This window comes from Ambystoma mexicanum, chromosome 1p, assembly GCF_040938575.1.
Source record: "Ambystoma mexicanum isolate Mex_15411 chromosome 1p, UKY_AmexF1_1, whole genome shotgun sequence".
Classification (NCBI taxonomy): Eukaryota; Metazoa; Chordata; class Amphibia; order Caudata; family Ambystomatidae; genus Ambystoma; species Ambystoma mexicanum.
This window is the reverse complement of record NC_090921.1, coordinates 269,133,423-269,149,319: the sequence shown is the minus strand read 5'-3', so window position 1 is coordinate 269,149,319 and position 15,897 is coordinate 269,133,423. Positions and strand designations below refer to the sequence as shown.

General features: G+C 52.9%; 1 protein-coding gene across 2 annotated transcripts in view; it reads right to left on the bottom strand.

The window, feature by feature from the left end:
- ARRB2 (arrestin beta 2) overlaps window positions 1-15,897 on the bottom strand; it is an 893,685-nt gene that overhangs the window by 211,536 nt on the left and 666,252 nt on the right. The gene's annotated exons all lie outside the window — the stretch shown is intronic.

Sequence of the window (15,897 nt, the reverse complement as noted above, 5' to 3'; positions counted from 1 at the left end):
GAAGCCATCGAGTACGAGTCAGTATTCATGAGGAATAATGAAGTATATTTGACTGAAGAACTGAGCAACGATATTCTGAGGCCCCACGAAGCGCGGAAAAACGGAACTGAGCAACGGACGCTGCGCGAGTCTATTTATATGCATGATGATGTTGGCGCTGATACAGAGGCTGTTGAGGGACATCGGCTCGAGGGACGTCGACGCACAGCGCCCTCTACTGAAAAACAATTCCGAGGCCAGCAAGCTGGGAGATGATCTATCAAAGATAAGGAATACGTAGGAGGACACAATCCCTTCGAAAGGGGGGTTTGTCCATGAGACGGATGATGAGGGAAGAGGATGGAGAGCAGTGTTAGCCCTCAGTGAAGGATATAGGTTGACAGACGAGGAGCTTTTCAGGGATGATTATTCAGATGAGTTAGTATTTGTCCAAAGTCTCTCTTATTGGATTAAGATGGAGAATAGAGAAATACAACAGAGAATGACAATGGTAAAAAGGAAACTGTCTTTTTTCAGGAAGATTTAGAAAAAGGGCCAAATATTTTATGGACTAATAGTCCATAAGACATGGGTCTATTGAGAGGAGTATGATCAGTTAAAATCAAGCTTAAACCAGGGGCAAATTGCCACGAGCAAAGCAATATCCTATGTCCAGAGAAGCAGATGAAGGTATATTTGAAATCATTTCTGCTTTAAAGAAGCTGGGAATATTGGTGCCATCTGAGTCCTCATGTATCATGGCTGTGTACCCAGTGAAGAAATCAACTGGGGGATCATGGAGATTTATTCAGGATCTCCGTCCCCTAACAAAATTGTTGAAGCAGAGTTTCCTATAGTTTCTCTGCTAGTATGGTCATGAGTCAAACTATAAGAAACTACAATATTGTCAGAAGGCGGTCCTGTACATAGGACAGTTAATTTCTCAAGAAGGGAGAAAAGTGACACCTAAAACAGTGAGGGGAAATGCAACAAAGTTTAGGCCTGTGTAACTACTGCAGAGCCTGGGTTTTCGATTACAGTACATATATTAAACCACTTTTAAATGGACTTAAGGGAGCACAGGTAGTGTGAGAAACCTGAAAGTGTCTCACCCGCTAGTCCACAGGGATCTGTCACTCAGTTGGCAAGGACACAGCCATCACATTTGTATCCAGATCCTGGGGCTGGACCAGTGGGGGAGGATCACCTGGATGAGGGGTCTTCGGGGAGTGGAAGTGGGACAGCGGATGGCGAGACCTGCTATCCCTTTCCCTGTAACACCTTTACCCCATCCTACCAGGTAGGACACTTAACTCCACCCCCTCCCCCTTTCCAACACTCTTTCTCACAGACAGCTCACTGTGAGAGAAAATGGAGTAACACCCGAGCCGTATACCCAACGTGTCGTGTCCCAATACAATGGTGAGGCAGGGTCAGGCGATTACTGATCATTACATACACCTGACTTTCATCACACTTCCACACAGGGATAAAAGGCGGATCACGAAAGCACACTCTGAGCAAGGCAAAGCACACAAGGAAGCAGCAGTTCCAAAATGGCAGTTTAAAACAAGGCAAAAGACTAAATAGGATTGCAAGGAGGGTGCCCTTGACCTTTTCACCGAAAGACCATAACTTTCATGAGCCTTGGAGAATAGGAAACGTAAGACCCGGAATCAAAGCTGAAGGATCCTGCATTGTGTGTCCGAGGTACCCGGGGCTCTCCTACGTCGATAGTCAAGGTGGGGAGAATCATTCGCCGTCGTGGTACTGTCCTGGGCTCCTACGACAAAGCGGCACCAGTGAAGTCAGCACAGCCGGTGAGTTTGGGAGACTGATACCAGACCGTTTTGTGTTGGAGCCAAGGTTGCAAGCTGCAACATTGTATAGAGAAAATTGAAGGGAACAGTGTATGAAGCGTATGTGGCAAACAAAGTGAATGTAATTAAAACAGCAGATGAGTGACAGAATTCTTTGAAGCCAAGATACAATACCGTAGGCTGAGTGGTCCGGTCCCACGTGGGTGGTCATTCAAAAGTCTCTGCTAGGTATCCAACTGAAAGGTGGCAAATGTTAAAAGGAAAAGAATTGCGAAATCTAAGTGGTCCTGCAAGGGGTCAAACCAAACCCTGTGTACATTCAAAAGATAGTTGATGTTATCTGAAATTGGTCCGAGCCCGGCCGAATGCTGTGCTCTATGTCGAGCCAGACGGGACAACGGAGCATAAGGAAGGGGACAGGAGCCCACACAGGAAGCGCGGAGAGTGGCATGAACACAACCCCTCCTCCCCCAGGAGAACCAGCAACGGGAGGAGGCAGGGGCTCACACGGGAAGTGCAGCAAGTGGAGCGGCCCGGACTGTTCCCCCAGGTGGTCCTGCAGAGCGGCAGCAGAGACATCCGAACAGCAAGAGCACCGGAGAGGAGGAGCTGACAGTGCACAGAATGCTCACGCGGCATACAATGAGAGAGCTCTAAGAGACAGCAGCAAGAGACCAGAAGGGGGTACCGAGGATCAGGAGGCCACACCAGGCGGACTCCCAATGGAAGTAGAGGAGGTACAAAAGGCACCGCACACTTCCAACAACAAAAGAACTGGGGGCTGGCGGACGCAGAGGAGCCCAGTGAGAAGGAATCACGGCTGCAGAGGGGAGCAAAGCACCTGGCAGAGCAACCAGCACCACAGAGAGAGGACACGCAGTGGCGCCACAGAAGAGAGGGGGACCCAGCAGAGTAACACAGCCTAGTGCTCAAGGTGTCAAGGAGGGAGCCTGCACAAGGGGAGAGTGCAAACGTTTGGAGAGAAGGAGGGCCCAAAGAGCTAAGTGGAGACGCAGAGATCAGCCGTGGACTGGCACAAGATTAAGGAGCCCAGAGAAGGATACAGAGAGGAAGGAGACCCAGGGGCACAGTGGGAACATCACAGTGAAGAGACGGGATTAATCAGATGAGCTGGAAAGTGTTAGGCAGAAACCTGTGCAGTTCCCTCTGGGACCACTGCAAAAGATTTAGGACTACAGGTGTTTGGCAGTAAACCCACTTGATAGCAGTCTGTACCACACAGATTCACTTGGTAGCTGTGGCTGAGCAGCAGTCAGACTTCCCTCAAGAAGAGTTGGGCAGTATACAGGGTATTCACAATAGGTCAAGAACACACAATAGGACAAGTAAACACTGACCAGGGCTTGGTGTAAAAGAGATATAATTATTTATTTAGAACCACATCTAGAAAAAACACACAAGCACTAATAGTAAGCAATTCCAAAACACGGTCACTAAAAGATATACACTCCCTTAAAAGATTAGACAAGTCTTAAGTAAAGCCCCACTTATTTTCAGACAGCGGTGAGCGCTTAACGTAGATGGCACTCTAATAGTTCTTTTTAAAAAGGGAGAGAAAAGCAGAGAACAAATTGAAACCGATCCCAACACTTTTGCAAGAACATAGCAAGAGAGGAAGGCAAAGTAAAACCGTGAATTCAGAGTTAGTAGGCCAGATCCGCTTTAAGAGGATCCAACGAAATGTGTCCAAGGTCACACGGTTGCAGTGCACAAAAGTCTTGTAATGGTTCAAAAAGAAGTTGGATCAAAGAAAAGGCACCAGTTAGAGAGTCAAGGCGGCCAGCCCAGTCCAGAAGGTTAAGGAGTTATTATTACCTTGTTGCAATCTTTATAAAGGGAGGCCTGGCGGACACGGTACCTTAAAGTGGTGAAACGCTCCAGCGGGGCAGTTGTTCCTGGCAGCGGGTGCAAGTCGGTGCTTCGTCCAGGGGAAGAGAGGATCTCGTCGTGGAGGAAGACAGGGGTCCGTTGCACTGCCAGGGAAGAAACCAGCCGCAGAGTTTCTCAGGTACAAGGAGCGGTCCGCCGATTCGCGGTTCAGTGGTGAGTGGCTATCCGGCCGCCGGGGTGCTTGGCACGGGCAGTTCGACCACAAACCGGGCTGGGGTGCGAAGAAAGAAAGGTAAACTGGTTGTGCACACCAGTCAGGGGAAGAAGCCTCTCCAGCCGGGAGATCTTCTCTGTCGTCGGGAAGTGGTGAGTCGGTTCCGCAGGGCTCCACCGGTGGTGTCGTTGTGGTAGGTCGGCTCAGCTTCTCCCTCATCGGATTCTCAGGTCCTGTGGCAACTTCTGAAGTTCCAGTCCCCAAAGCCCTGCTTTTATGCAGAAAACCCCCATTCACTCAGCCTAGCTGTCAATCAAACATGCTAAGTGGTGAGCCGGCCGGCTCACCACTTGGGCCAATCACACAAGAGTGCGACTTGAGTTACCACGGTAACTCAGTCCAGGGTGCCTAAACCCCCTCCCACGCCCCCTGTGGTACCCAGACAGAGTGGCACCACTTTTGGAGGCTTCTGTGGAGAAGCCTGCCAAAAAATGGAACAAAGGGCTCGACTTGGGTTGGAGTCACAGAAGAGAACACAAATGCCATTTTAGAATCGAGTCTTGGCAAAAAATACCAACCAGAGGATTAATATTAATTAAATAAACTTGCGGTATGTTCGAGGCTATGAGAATTAAATAATGAAAACTGGTAGCCTCGAACAATGGGAAAATCCCATAGGAAAATATTTGCGGTCGAATATAAAAAGTAGTTTCCACTGCCACCAGCCAAAACTCGATCAGGGGGGACGGAGACGTGCCCCCTCGACTAACAGACCCCGGGGCAATCGAATTGCCCCGACCAGTACGTCCACAATATGATGGTTTGTACTGGTTTCTGTTAATAATTTGGGACTAGTAAAGCCAATGGTGACTTTACGTGCCCTGGGAGACAGTAGTCAGTCCCAGGGTATGGAGTCTATGGTGGGGTGTCATTATGACCCCCCTGTGTTACTGCACGGAGGGTGCTGTGTAACACACATAGGAAAAACGCATGAGACCCTATGGAGTAAAGGACCCCATAGCCCATAAAACACATTACCAGTCAAAGGAATACCATAAATCATGTCCAAGAGTGGGAGGAAAAGAGTCTCACTCTTGGCAGGAGGGAAAAAAAAACTCCAGAAATCCAGCAAAGCTGCTGGGGGACTCCCTAGGTTAGGAAATTCAGCCTAAAGAGAGAATTCTCCCTAACAGAAAGCAGCAGGGCAAAGGCACAACCTGCTGAGGGGCTCCATCAAAAGTGACACTCATGATCCTGGAGGAGATACGGGGGCTGCATTAAGATATTGGGGTGACTGTGGCAGAATGGGTAGAGGCTAATCAAGCCTCCGTAGGGGTGCTGGAATCGCAGATCGAGGTCAACTTCTGAGACATGGAGAGGTGGAATTAGGGCTCAAAGTGAACATCGAGAACAGAGAGGTGCAACAACCTCGGTTTCTTTGGACTGAAAGAAAAGGAAGGGGATTCAATGACTAAGCTTGAGAGAAGAATCCAGGAAATTATAAAGATGGTCCTCGGTTCTAAGGAAGGACAACGAGTGACCCTGGATCGAGTGCACCTGGCTAAGGGGCCCTGCTCAGTACTAGAAAGGTTACACTACTACCGGAACAAGGCTGACATCCTGGAAAGGTCAAGGAGAATGGGGACCATCGATTACGAAGACTCCAAGGTGTCCATTTTTCAGGACCCCCTCCGCACAGACTAACGAGACGCAAGAATTGTGGCCCTGTCACAAGATGGCTCCAGGAGAAAGGGGTGAGGTACAGATGGGGGTACCTCTTTGCAGTCATATTCGAACTTGCAGGAGAAAGACATCACCTGGTGTTGAAGGAAGATATCAGAAGGGCCACAGAGGAACTCACAGGGCCGTCACAGTAATGCCTGGGAGAGGAGGGAGGTTGAGAGTGAGCAGAGAGACGAGAAATTAAGGGCCCAAAGACTGACCAGGGAAGACGTAAAACGCGAAGGGCTAGGAAATTCCTGAAGCTCAATACCCCATCTCCTGGAAGAGAGACCACCTCAGTAGACCTACTTCATGAAGACCCAAAACCCTAGACCTGGAAACCAGTTTTTGTGCGTTTCAAGGATGTAATGAGGGAGAGGGGTCTTGGGAGAGTAAACGCGCTGGAGTCCAAGAAGGCGAAAACCTTAAGTGTAACCATAATATTGTTTAAGTTCTGGGGGAAGGGGATAGCAGAGATGCCCTGACCGGGTCTCCCGATGTGAAAGGTGAAGGAAGAGAGGGAGGGGAAACGGCCACGGCTGATCAAACAGGAAAGTAACATATGAGCGACAATAGGACGCTACACATACAGGGGAGATCGGGGAGAGGTTATTGAAGGCGGGGCAGGGGCCACTACCTTGGTGGTTCGGCCAGTAGACCTGAAAGGTCCAAAACGGGAGGCCGAATGCCAGAAAAGGGTGGGAGGGAGCCAAGCAGGGGGGAAGGGGGCATGAAAAGGGGGATAGGTGGACGAGGGGAGTGGAGAAGATGGTTCACAGATATGGGGGTAGAGGGGATGGGGATAGATGAGTCGGGGAAGGGAACTACAAGCAGTACATCATCACAAATTACCTGGGGGTGGGAGGGATTAAAAATAAATAAAAATGGATGGAGGGCAGAGGAGTAGGGAGGCATTCGCAATGGGATAATGGTTAATTGGAAGGTAGCGACACTGAATGTGAGGGCGCTAAATTCCCCAAACAAAAGTTCCCTCAAAGGGAACATGCTCCGCAAAGCCAAATTAGCAGTGCTATTCCTGCAGGAAATACACTATAGACAGGGGAGGGCATACTCCCTGAAAGGGCAAGAGGTTGGAGAGACCTGGGCCTCACATAAAACGGGCAAAAAAGATGATGTGTAAATTGTCCTGTCGTGAGCTATGCAGTTGCAGGAGGTCCAGGTGAAGGGAGGTTTCAGCGGTAGGTTGGTGGCAGTGAAGGGCTTTTGGAAGGGAGGCTGCTCACCCTGGTGTCTATATATGCACCAAATGTGAACCAGTCAACCTTCCTCCGCAAGGTGTTTTCAGTGTTGGAAGGTTAGGGGGCAGGGGGCGTGCTCATGGTAGGAGGGGACTTCAACCTTGTCGCAGATCCAGCAGTGGACTGCGAAGGGTGACAAGGTGAAGGTGAGGGGAAAGGAACATGAAGTTTTCTCACAAATGTTGCAAGACCACTTCTGGGTTTGACATGTGGAGGTCCAAATATCCCCAGGCAGGAGGATACACCCCCCCACCACATCGCACAGGCACCAGAATTGACCTTCTGCTAGTCACAAGGGAACAGAAGGCCACAGTGTCATCCCCAAGGGTAGAGAAGGTGACGTGGTCAGACCACAAGACATTCACGACAGACAGGTGGATTGAAGAAGGGAGAAAGGGGCGGCCAGGCTGGAGGTGTAATTATGGTCTCCTATGGGACCCGGTATTCCTGGACTTCCTACAGACGGAAATCACCCAATACTTTGAGACAAATGAAATGGGGAGGTACAGCTGAAGACTGTGTGGGAAGCAGCCAAGGTGTCATTGCAAGGGATCCTCATAGCAGAAGGGGCCCGAAAAAAGAGGGAACGAACGCTGATGGGGCGGAGAGTTAGGGAGGAACAGACAAATGAGGGCTAGACTAACAATACCAGGAGAGGATAGGGAGGATCTATTGGAGACAATGCGGAACAAACAGGAACTTCACTCACTCCTAATAGGGGAGGTAGCAAAGAATATGCGCTATACCAAACAAAGGTTTTTACGAGGGAGGGTACCGAGTGGGGACACGGTTGGCAAACAGGATCAAGGGGTGCAGGGGAGGGAACAAGTTACTTACCTGTAACTGTTGTTCTCCAGCATGGGTCTGGCATGGATTCACATGCTCATGAATATTCCCCGTCGTCAGGCTGGGAATCCTCGGTAAAGAAATAACCAGTATCAGTTTCGTTTCTGATCTGTCTTTCGTAGTAGTAACCAATCACTGGTCTCTGCGTCATACTGACCACGGCCAATGACTGCCCTCTACCTAAGCCCCGCCTCTGGCAGCCATCTTCAGATTTGGAAGCACGTGAAGTGGCAGTATGACCAAGTGAAGAGCCGCAGAGGGGTAGGCGGGAGGGTTCGCATGTGAATCCATGCCAGACCCATGCTGGAGAACAACAGTTACAGGTAAGTAACTTGTTCCTTCTCCAGCATGGGGTCTGGCATGGATTCACATGCTCATGAATAAAGAATACATAGCAGTACACACATGCACAACCACGGGAGGTGGCAAAGGCTCAACATTAAGCATTACATCAAACTCAACATCAAGCAATCTTACCTCCTCACCAGGCTCACCTCAAGCGAACAGGTTGCGCAGCACTGCTTGGCCGACCCTGGACTCCTCCCTGGAATCCCAATCGATGCAGTAGAATTTCGTGAAGGTGTGCGTTGACCTCCACGTAGCAGCCCTGCATATGTCCAGCAGGGGTACACCAGAAAGGAACGCCGTGGTAGCTGCGATCGCTCTGGTGGAATGGGCTCTCGGACGGCCAGGCAGCGGTCGGTTTGCCAACCGATGACAGTACATGATACAGCCGGAGAGCCATCTGGAAATGGAAGCCTTCGAGAGAGCCTTCCCCTGATTGACAGGTCCAAAGTTCACAAAGAGTTGTGACGTCTTCCGAAAACACTTTGTGCAGTCCACGTAGAACTTCAGCGCTCTAGCCACATCCAGCGAGTGCAAAGTCCTCTCAGCCGGCGACGAAGGCGACGGGAAAAACACAGGCAACACCAAGGGTTCGTTGAGGTGGAAGTCCGACGGCACCTTGGGCATGAAGGAGGGGTGCGCCCTGAGCACCACCCTCGTGTCGTGAAAAGTCAAGTATGGTGGCTTGCAAGATAGGGCCTGGATCTCTCCCACTCGTCGTGCGGAGGTGATGGCCACAAGAAACACTGTTTTCCACGTCAGAAACTTCAACGGGGCCGATTGCAGAGGCTCGAACGGAGGTCCCATGAGCTTGGTCAGCACCACGTTGAGCTCCCACGCCGGGGCCGGAGCCTTCACCGGCGGGAACGATCTGAACAGTCCCTTCATGAACTCTTTCACCAGACGATGAGACCACAAGGACGTCCGCCCCGTGGTTCTGGTGTATCGGGAGATCGCAGCAAGATGAATCTTGATGGACGCGTGTGCCAGTCCAGCCTTGGCCAGCGTCAACAGGTACGGCAACACTTGGGGAGCCGTAATCCTTAGAGGGTTAATCTTCTGTGCGTGGCACCAGACAGAGAACCTCTCCCATTTGTGTCCGTAGCATTTAAGAGTCGAGGACGCCCTGGCCTTTGCAAGAACCTCTCTGCAGTCGGCCGGTATGTCGTATCCTCCAAACTCTAGCGCTGCAGGAGCCAGGCCTGCAAGTTCAGCGACTTCGGGTCGTGGTGGAGGATGGCGCCTCCTTCCCTGGAGAGCAGATCCGCGTCCACTGGCAGCTTGATTGACTGGGACGCTGACAAGTCCAGAAGGTCCGGGAACCATATCTGCCTCGGCCACGCAGGTGCGACGAGGATCATCCTGCACTGTGACCTCTTGAGCTGGTTGATGAGCCGGATCAGCAGTGGCAGAGGAGGGAACGCGTATAGGAACATGGCCTTCCCAGGGGAACGAGAAAGCATCGCCCATGCTCCTCGGCTGGGGAAACCTGCTGGCGAACCTCCGGCACTTGGAGTTCGTCGCCGTCGTGAACAGGTCGATCTGGGGTGTGCCCCACCGTAGGAAGAGGCGATCCACTAGATCCTGCCGTAGTTCCCACTCGTGGCACGAGCGCAGCTCCCTGCTGAGTGAGTCGGCGATGGTGTTTTTTATCCCTGCCAGATGAAACGGCACCAGAAACATCCTTTGGGCAACGGCCCAATGCCACAGGTCCTGCGCCTCCTTGGACAGTGCTGGGGACCTGGTTCCGCCCTGTTTCTTGATGTAAAACATGGTGGTGGTGTTGTCGGTGAAGATCCTCACCACCTTGCCCTTGAGGGACGGAAGGAAGGACCTGAGGGCCCAAAACACTGCACGGAGCTCCAGGACGTTGATATGGAGGGACTTCTACGTCGGGAGCCAAAGGCCTCTCGCGTGCAGATTTCCGGTGTGCGCTCCCCACCCTTCCAGGGAGGCATCCGTGGTCACTGTCTCCTGGTGGCCTGGGGTCTGGAAGTCCATGCCCGCCGTCAGGTGCGCATGGGTGCCCCACCACCGGATCGCTCGTCAGAAACTCTCGTCGAGTGTGATCCTCTCCTCGAAGTTGCCCGTCGTTTGGATCCAGCGCGCGTCCAGGAACTCCTGCAACGGGCGCATCCGGAGCCTGCACATGGGAATGAGGTAGATGTAAGAAGACATCATTCCGAGGAGGGACTTGATGGACCTCACCTTGGCCGCGTCGGCAACCAACATCCGCTGTACCTTGCCCAGGATGGCCCTGGTCCTTTCCTCCGACAGGGAGGCCAGAAGGGACACTGTGTCGAGCTTTGCTCCCAGAAACAGTGCGTCTTGCGCGGGTACCAGGTGGGACTTGGCGTAGTTCACGGAGAATCCCAGGTCCGTGAGAAGTTGGACGCTACTTGCCGTGTGCTCCACTGCGAGCTCCCTCATCTTGGCTCGGATGAGCCAGTCGTCCAGGTAGGGGTAGACGTGGATCCCCTCTCGGCGCAGCTGTGCCGCCACTGGTGCAAGGCACTTGGTGAATACCCTGGGCGCCGACCGCAGACCGAAGGGAAGGGCTCTGAACTGATAGTGACGCCCTTGGACCACGAACCTGAGAAATGTTCGGTGCCCCTTTAGGATGGGAATATGGAAGTAGGCATCCTCCAAATCCAACGACGACAGGAAGTCGCCCTCCTCCAGCTGACCCAGGACGTGCTGGAGGGTGACCATCCGGAACTTCTGCGCCTTGATGAACTTGTTCAGCCGTCGTAGGTCTAGGATGGGGCGCCATCCTCCCGTCTTCTTCACGAGGAAGTATCTTGAGTAAACTCCGGAGCCCCGAAGCCTCTTTGGGACGAGTTCGATGGCGCCCTTCCTGAGCATCGCCTTTACCTCCCGGAGAAGCTGAGGGACGTGAAGCTCTTTCCTGGCCACAGGGGGGACGCGCGGGCACCTTCTTTGAAACTCGAGCGCGTGGCCCTGGGCCAGGACGTCCAGCACCCAACGGTCGGTGGAGATGGACTCCCACAGGCTGACGAAGCTCGCCAGCCGGCCTCCCACCGGGGTGCTTCGGTGGGGGCCCGACCCCACGGCCGGTTCAATCCTGCTTAGACGAGGCTTTGCCGCCTTGACCTCCTTGGTGACGACGGCGGGGTCCGCCTGACTTGCCTCGTCCCCTGTAAGCTTCTTGAGACGACGAACGGGCCGCTTGACGGTAGGTGGAAAATCCGCCGCCGGAACCTTTGGAGGCACCCTTGCCTCCGCCGCTCCGAAAGGGCGGCCGCCGTTGCTGGAGAACCCCGAGAGCCCGGGCCGTCTCCGCTGTAATGGCTTGAAGGGAATCGTCCACTGTTTTCCCAAACAGGTTGTTCCCATCGAACGGCATGTCCAGGACTCTGGTCTGTACGTCTTGACGGAAGTCAATAGCCCTGAGCCATCCACGCCGCCTAAGGCACACGCCGTTGCCCAACTGGCGAAATCCAGTGTCGGCGATGTCCGTCGCAATCGTGATGGCGTGGTCCGACGCCACCTCACCTTCCTGCAAGATCTCCAGGGCATCCGCCCTCTTGTCGTCCGGTAGGAAGTCCAGCAAGGGAGCCAGTTTGTACCACAGCTCCCTGTCGTAGCGGGCTACGACAGCCAAGGCGTTGGCCGCCTTAATCGTCGTCGCTGCAGACGTGATGACCCTGCGCCCCATCGTGTCCAATTTCTTTCCCTCGCCGTCCGGTGGGGAAGTCGACGTGGAGGCCGCACCCCCCCCCGCTTTCTTCCTGGCCGCCGCGGAGACGACGGAGTCCGGGGTAGGGGGCCGCGTCCGGGACCCGGTACTTCTTCTCGTACCGGTCTCTTCTAGCCGGCGTCGTGGATGGGTTCTTGAGGAGGGCAAGGCCCTCATCCCAAATATCGTCCAGCAGAGGTACCGAGAGGACCGTCTTCCTCTTGGCCTCGCGCCGCTGATAAAGGAAACCTTCCTTCTTCTCCTCAGGGCAGAGCTGGAAGAGCTCGGACACCCTGGTAATCATGGAGTGAAAAGATCCAATCTCGTCGGGCGGGGAAGCCCGGGTGGGAGGCGACGACGGCAGATCCTCGTCGTACACCTCGTCGTCCGTACCCGTCGCGGCCGTGTCAGTCCCCGTGTCATCCCCTCGAGTCGTGGACGGGGAGGAGGGCTGAACGGGGCGCAACGGCTGAAAAGGAGGTGGATGGTGAATCCTTTTCTTAGGAGGGGGGCTGCCCGAAGGGCCTGGTTCCGGGTCCCCCGACGGGATCTCCACTGGCAACGGCAGTCTCGTCCTTATCTCTGAGTATAGGACTGTATAGCCAACAAAATGGCCGCCGAGTTGTCTTGCGGCGCTGGTAGAGGGGAGTCCGACGGGCGGTCAGGGGCCCCATCGGTACCCTCGACGATGTCGTCTCCTGCGTCGGGATCCCTCCCGACGGGCTGATCTTCTTCCACGCCAACGCCGTGGCTTAAGACCTCGACCAGTTCTTCCTCAGAGGTTGAGGCCGAATCCACGACGACCTCCTGCCCCCCCTTTTTCTTCTCCGTCGGAGGTTTCACGGGGGTCCTGTCGATGGGCATAAAAGAGGACTCCCTCCGCGGTGCGCTCACCGCCTTCTCCTTGAGGGGGGGACACTGCCTCGCTCCCCCTCCGCCTTCGAGCTCAACCGGGGCCTCTCCAGGAGCTTCGCCGGGTGCTCGGCCTTCCTCTTACCCGACCCAGAGCGTTGGCTCGTGGTTGATGGTGCCGGGGAGGGTGCGCCCTGCCTGGCGCCCGTAGAGCCCGACCGTTCGGCGCTCCCGGTGCCAGCGGACTCGCTGTGCTTGGCCTTGTGTTGGACCCCCGTCGCCGGGGCGTCCTCAAAGGTCTTAGAAGACCGCTCGGATTTCTTCCTCCTTTTCTCGCCGGACGGGCTCTTCCCTTCCAGCCAGTTGGCGAGACATTGATGGCGGTCCTTCATGGTCCGCTCCGACATGTTGCCGCAAAACGCACAGTCCTTCTCCACGTGCGTCTTGTCCTCATGTAGGCAGTAAAGACAAATGGAGTGTTCGTCTTCCTTAAAGACATTCTGTAGCTGGCATCCAGGGCAGACCCTGAACAGCTTTCCGGGCGTCAAGCTTCCCTTCTCCTGGGCCATGACCGAGATGGGCCTGAGAAACTTCTGGAATCCTCCAAAAGCGTAGCTCGGCGAATCTTCACCCTTGAGGGGCGTAGACGAATCCGACACGGGTCCCCGTTGATCGGATAGAGAGTCGGTGGAGCTTGAGGCTCTTTTGACCGAAAAAAACGAAGTTTTTTGAGAAAAAACGTGAAAAAATAGCACTAACGCTCGAGAGCAATAGCACGAGGATCCCAACACATGAACGTGCGGTAAAAATCTGAAGATGGCTGCCAGGGGCGGGGCTTAGGTAGAAGGCAGTCATTGGCCGTGGTCAGTATGACGCAGAGACCAGTGATTGGTTACTACTACGAAAGACAGATCAGAAACGAAACTGATACTGGTGTTTTCTTTACCAAGGATTCCCAGCCTGACGACGGGGAATATTCATGAGCATGTGAATCCATGCCAGACCCCATGCTGGAGAAATAGGTCGACCCGGGGGAAGCATCTCGGAACGTTTTGCTGAATACTTTGAAACTCTATACTCCCAACCAAACAAATCAGAGGGGAGGAAGGTTAAGAACTACCTGGGTAAGCACCCCATCCCACAATTGACGGAGGGGGAAAAGTCCCTACAGGAAACAGAAATCACAGGGGAGGAGGACAAAAGGGTGATAGGCTGGCTAAAATCAGGGAAGGCACCCGGAGAGGACGGCTACACAGCAGGTTTCCACAAGCAGTTCCAAGATATCCTGGCGGGGCCCATAATGAGTGTATAACTCCATAAAACAGCCGGAGGACATGCCCAACACGTTCTGGGAAGTGCTCATAACTGATCGCTAAGCAGGGCAAGGGTCTGTCGAGCTGAGCCTCAATAGGCCCATATCCCTGCTCAATGTAGACGCAAAGATCTTAACAAGAATCCTGACATCATGCCTAGAGATACATCTTGCCGCCTGATACACCCAGACCAGACGGGATTCATTCAAATAAGACAGGGCTCTGATAATCTGAGGAAATCCCTGCATATTCTGAATGACCCAACGACACAACAGGAAGGGGACCTGGTCCTCTCCCTGGATGCCGAAAATGCATTTGACAGGGTCAATTGGTCCTTCATGGAAGGAGTCCTCGAGGAGATAGGTATGGGGGAGCGGTGGAGAGGATGGATAAGGGCTCTGTACCATACAAAGGCGAGCGTGGTGATAAACAGTGACGCGTCCTGGGAAATCAATTTGCATAGAGGGACCAGACAGGGATGCTCCCCGTCGTCCCTCCTGTATGCTTTAGTCATGTAACCATGGGTAATTGGTCTGAGGAGCTGTAGGGATGTAACGGGGGTACATATAGGGGGACAGGAATATAAAAAGTCAGCCTATTCGCCGACTATGTGCTGCTCTACCTCACAAATCCACAGTCTTCAGTACCGGGCCTACTACAGAGCTTGGAAGAATATTGGGAACTATCAGGGTTCAGGGTCAATCTCGACAAATCAGTGGCATTCCTTGTAGGAAATTGTGAGCGTGGGTTGACAGATGGAGATTCAAGGCGAAACAGGAGGGCTTTCTGCTACTGGGGGATCGAAATAACCGGGAACCTGGGAAACTATTTGAAAAGAACTACACTCTGTTATGCGGAAAGATTGGGAGGACCTGCAACGATAGGGACGGATTGGGATCCTTTGAGCCGTGTATCCTTTGTGATACTCGAGTGACCATGCTATATATTGGTTGGGGACACATCCAATTGGTTTGCTGTACAAATAAAAATGAGAACAGTTATTTAAAATATACATTTTTTTCACATGGATGTTAACTTTATATACCTGGAATACAATATCTGGAATTGTTGCATGGGAACATAATGTATTATTTGATGAACATGTGTAATATACTAAAAGTGTCTCTATATAATATTTTTCCACAGTCCAATAAGGCTCATGAACAGGACTAATCCTCGAAATGTGTCAGCCGATGATACTGGACATACGGATAGCTTTGCCTAAAAAACTTTTCTATCATTAAATTGCAAATTTTATTTACATGACTGGGCTTGGACACTCCTGGGCCATCTAATACGATTTTAGCCGTCTAGGCTGCCCGAGCCCCTTGCAAGGCCTTCCCTTCTCCCTCCCTCCCCGATTACATCCTCCTCCTGCCTCCCAACCGGCCCACCAGCCTCCCATTGGCCGACCCCCCTGGTCATTACTGTCCCTCCGAGGGCAGCCCTCTGCCCAGCAGCCCTTCCAGCTAAGGGCCACAAGGCAAAGGGCACCTCCAACAGCAGCAGGTGAGAAAGTGTCAGCAGGTGTCTGCAGGGGAAGCAGATTGCCAGCCATCAATCAGCAACTACTAGGACCAAAATGGTAGGAGTGGCCTGGGTTGGGAGCAGAGCAATTACTTTGCCCTGGAACCCTAGCCGCTTAGCAAACCTACCGGAAACACTAATTATCTCCCACTGCCGCCCTCTCTCCCACACCGTCAAACCTAGATGTACTTAGACTGATACTAGAACTGCATTGCAAGGTGTAGGCCTCTCTCCCACTATATGGGATTCTCCGATCTAGCTGTGTTTAGGAGTGTAATCAATTGTTCTGTTAGGTGTAGGCCTCTCTCTCACTATACAGGATTTTCAATTCCAGCTGTGTTTAGGAGTGTACCTAACTATTCCAATTGAATCTCAAATCTAGCTGTCCTTGGACCGATACTAGAATTGCATTGCTGGGTGTAGGCCTCTCTCCCACTGTACAGGACTCTCAAATCTAGCTGTGTTCAGG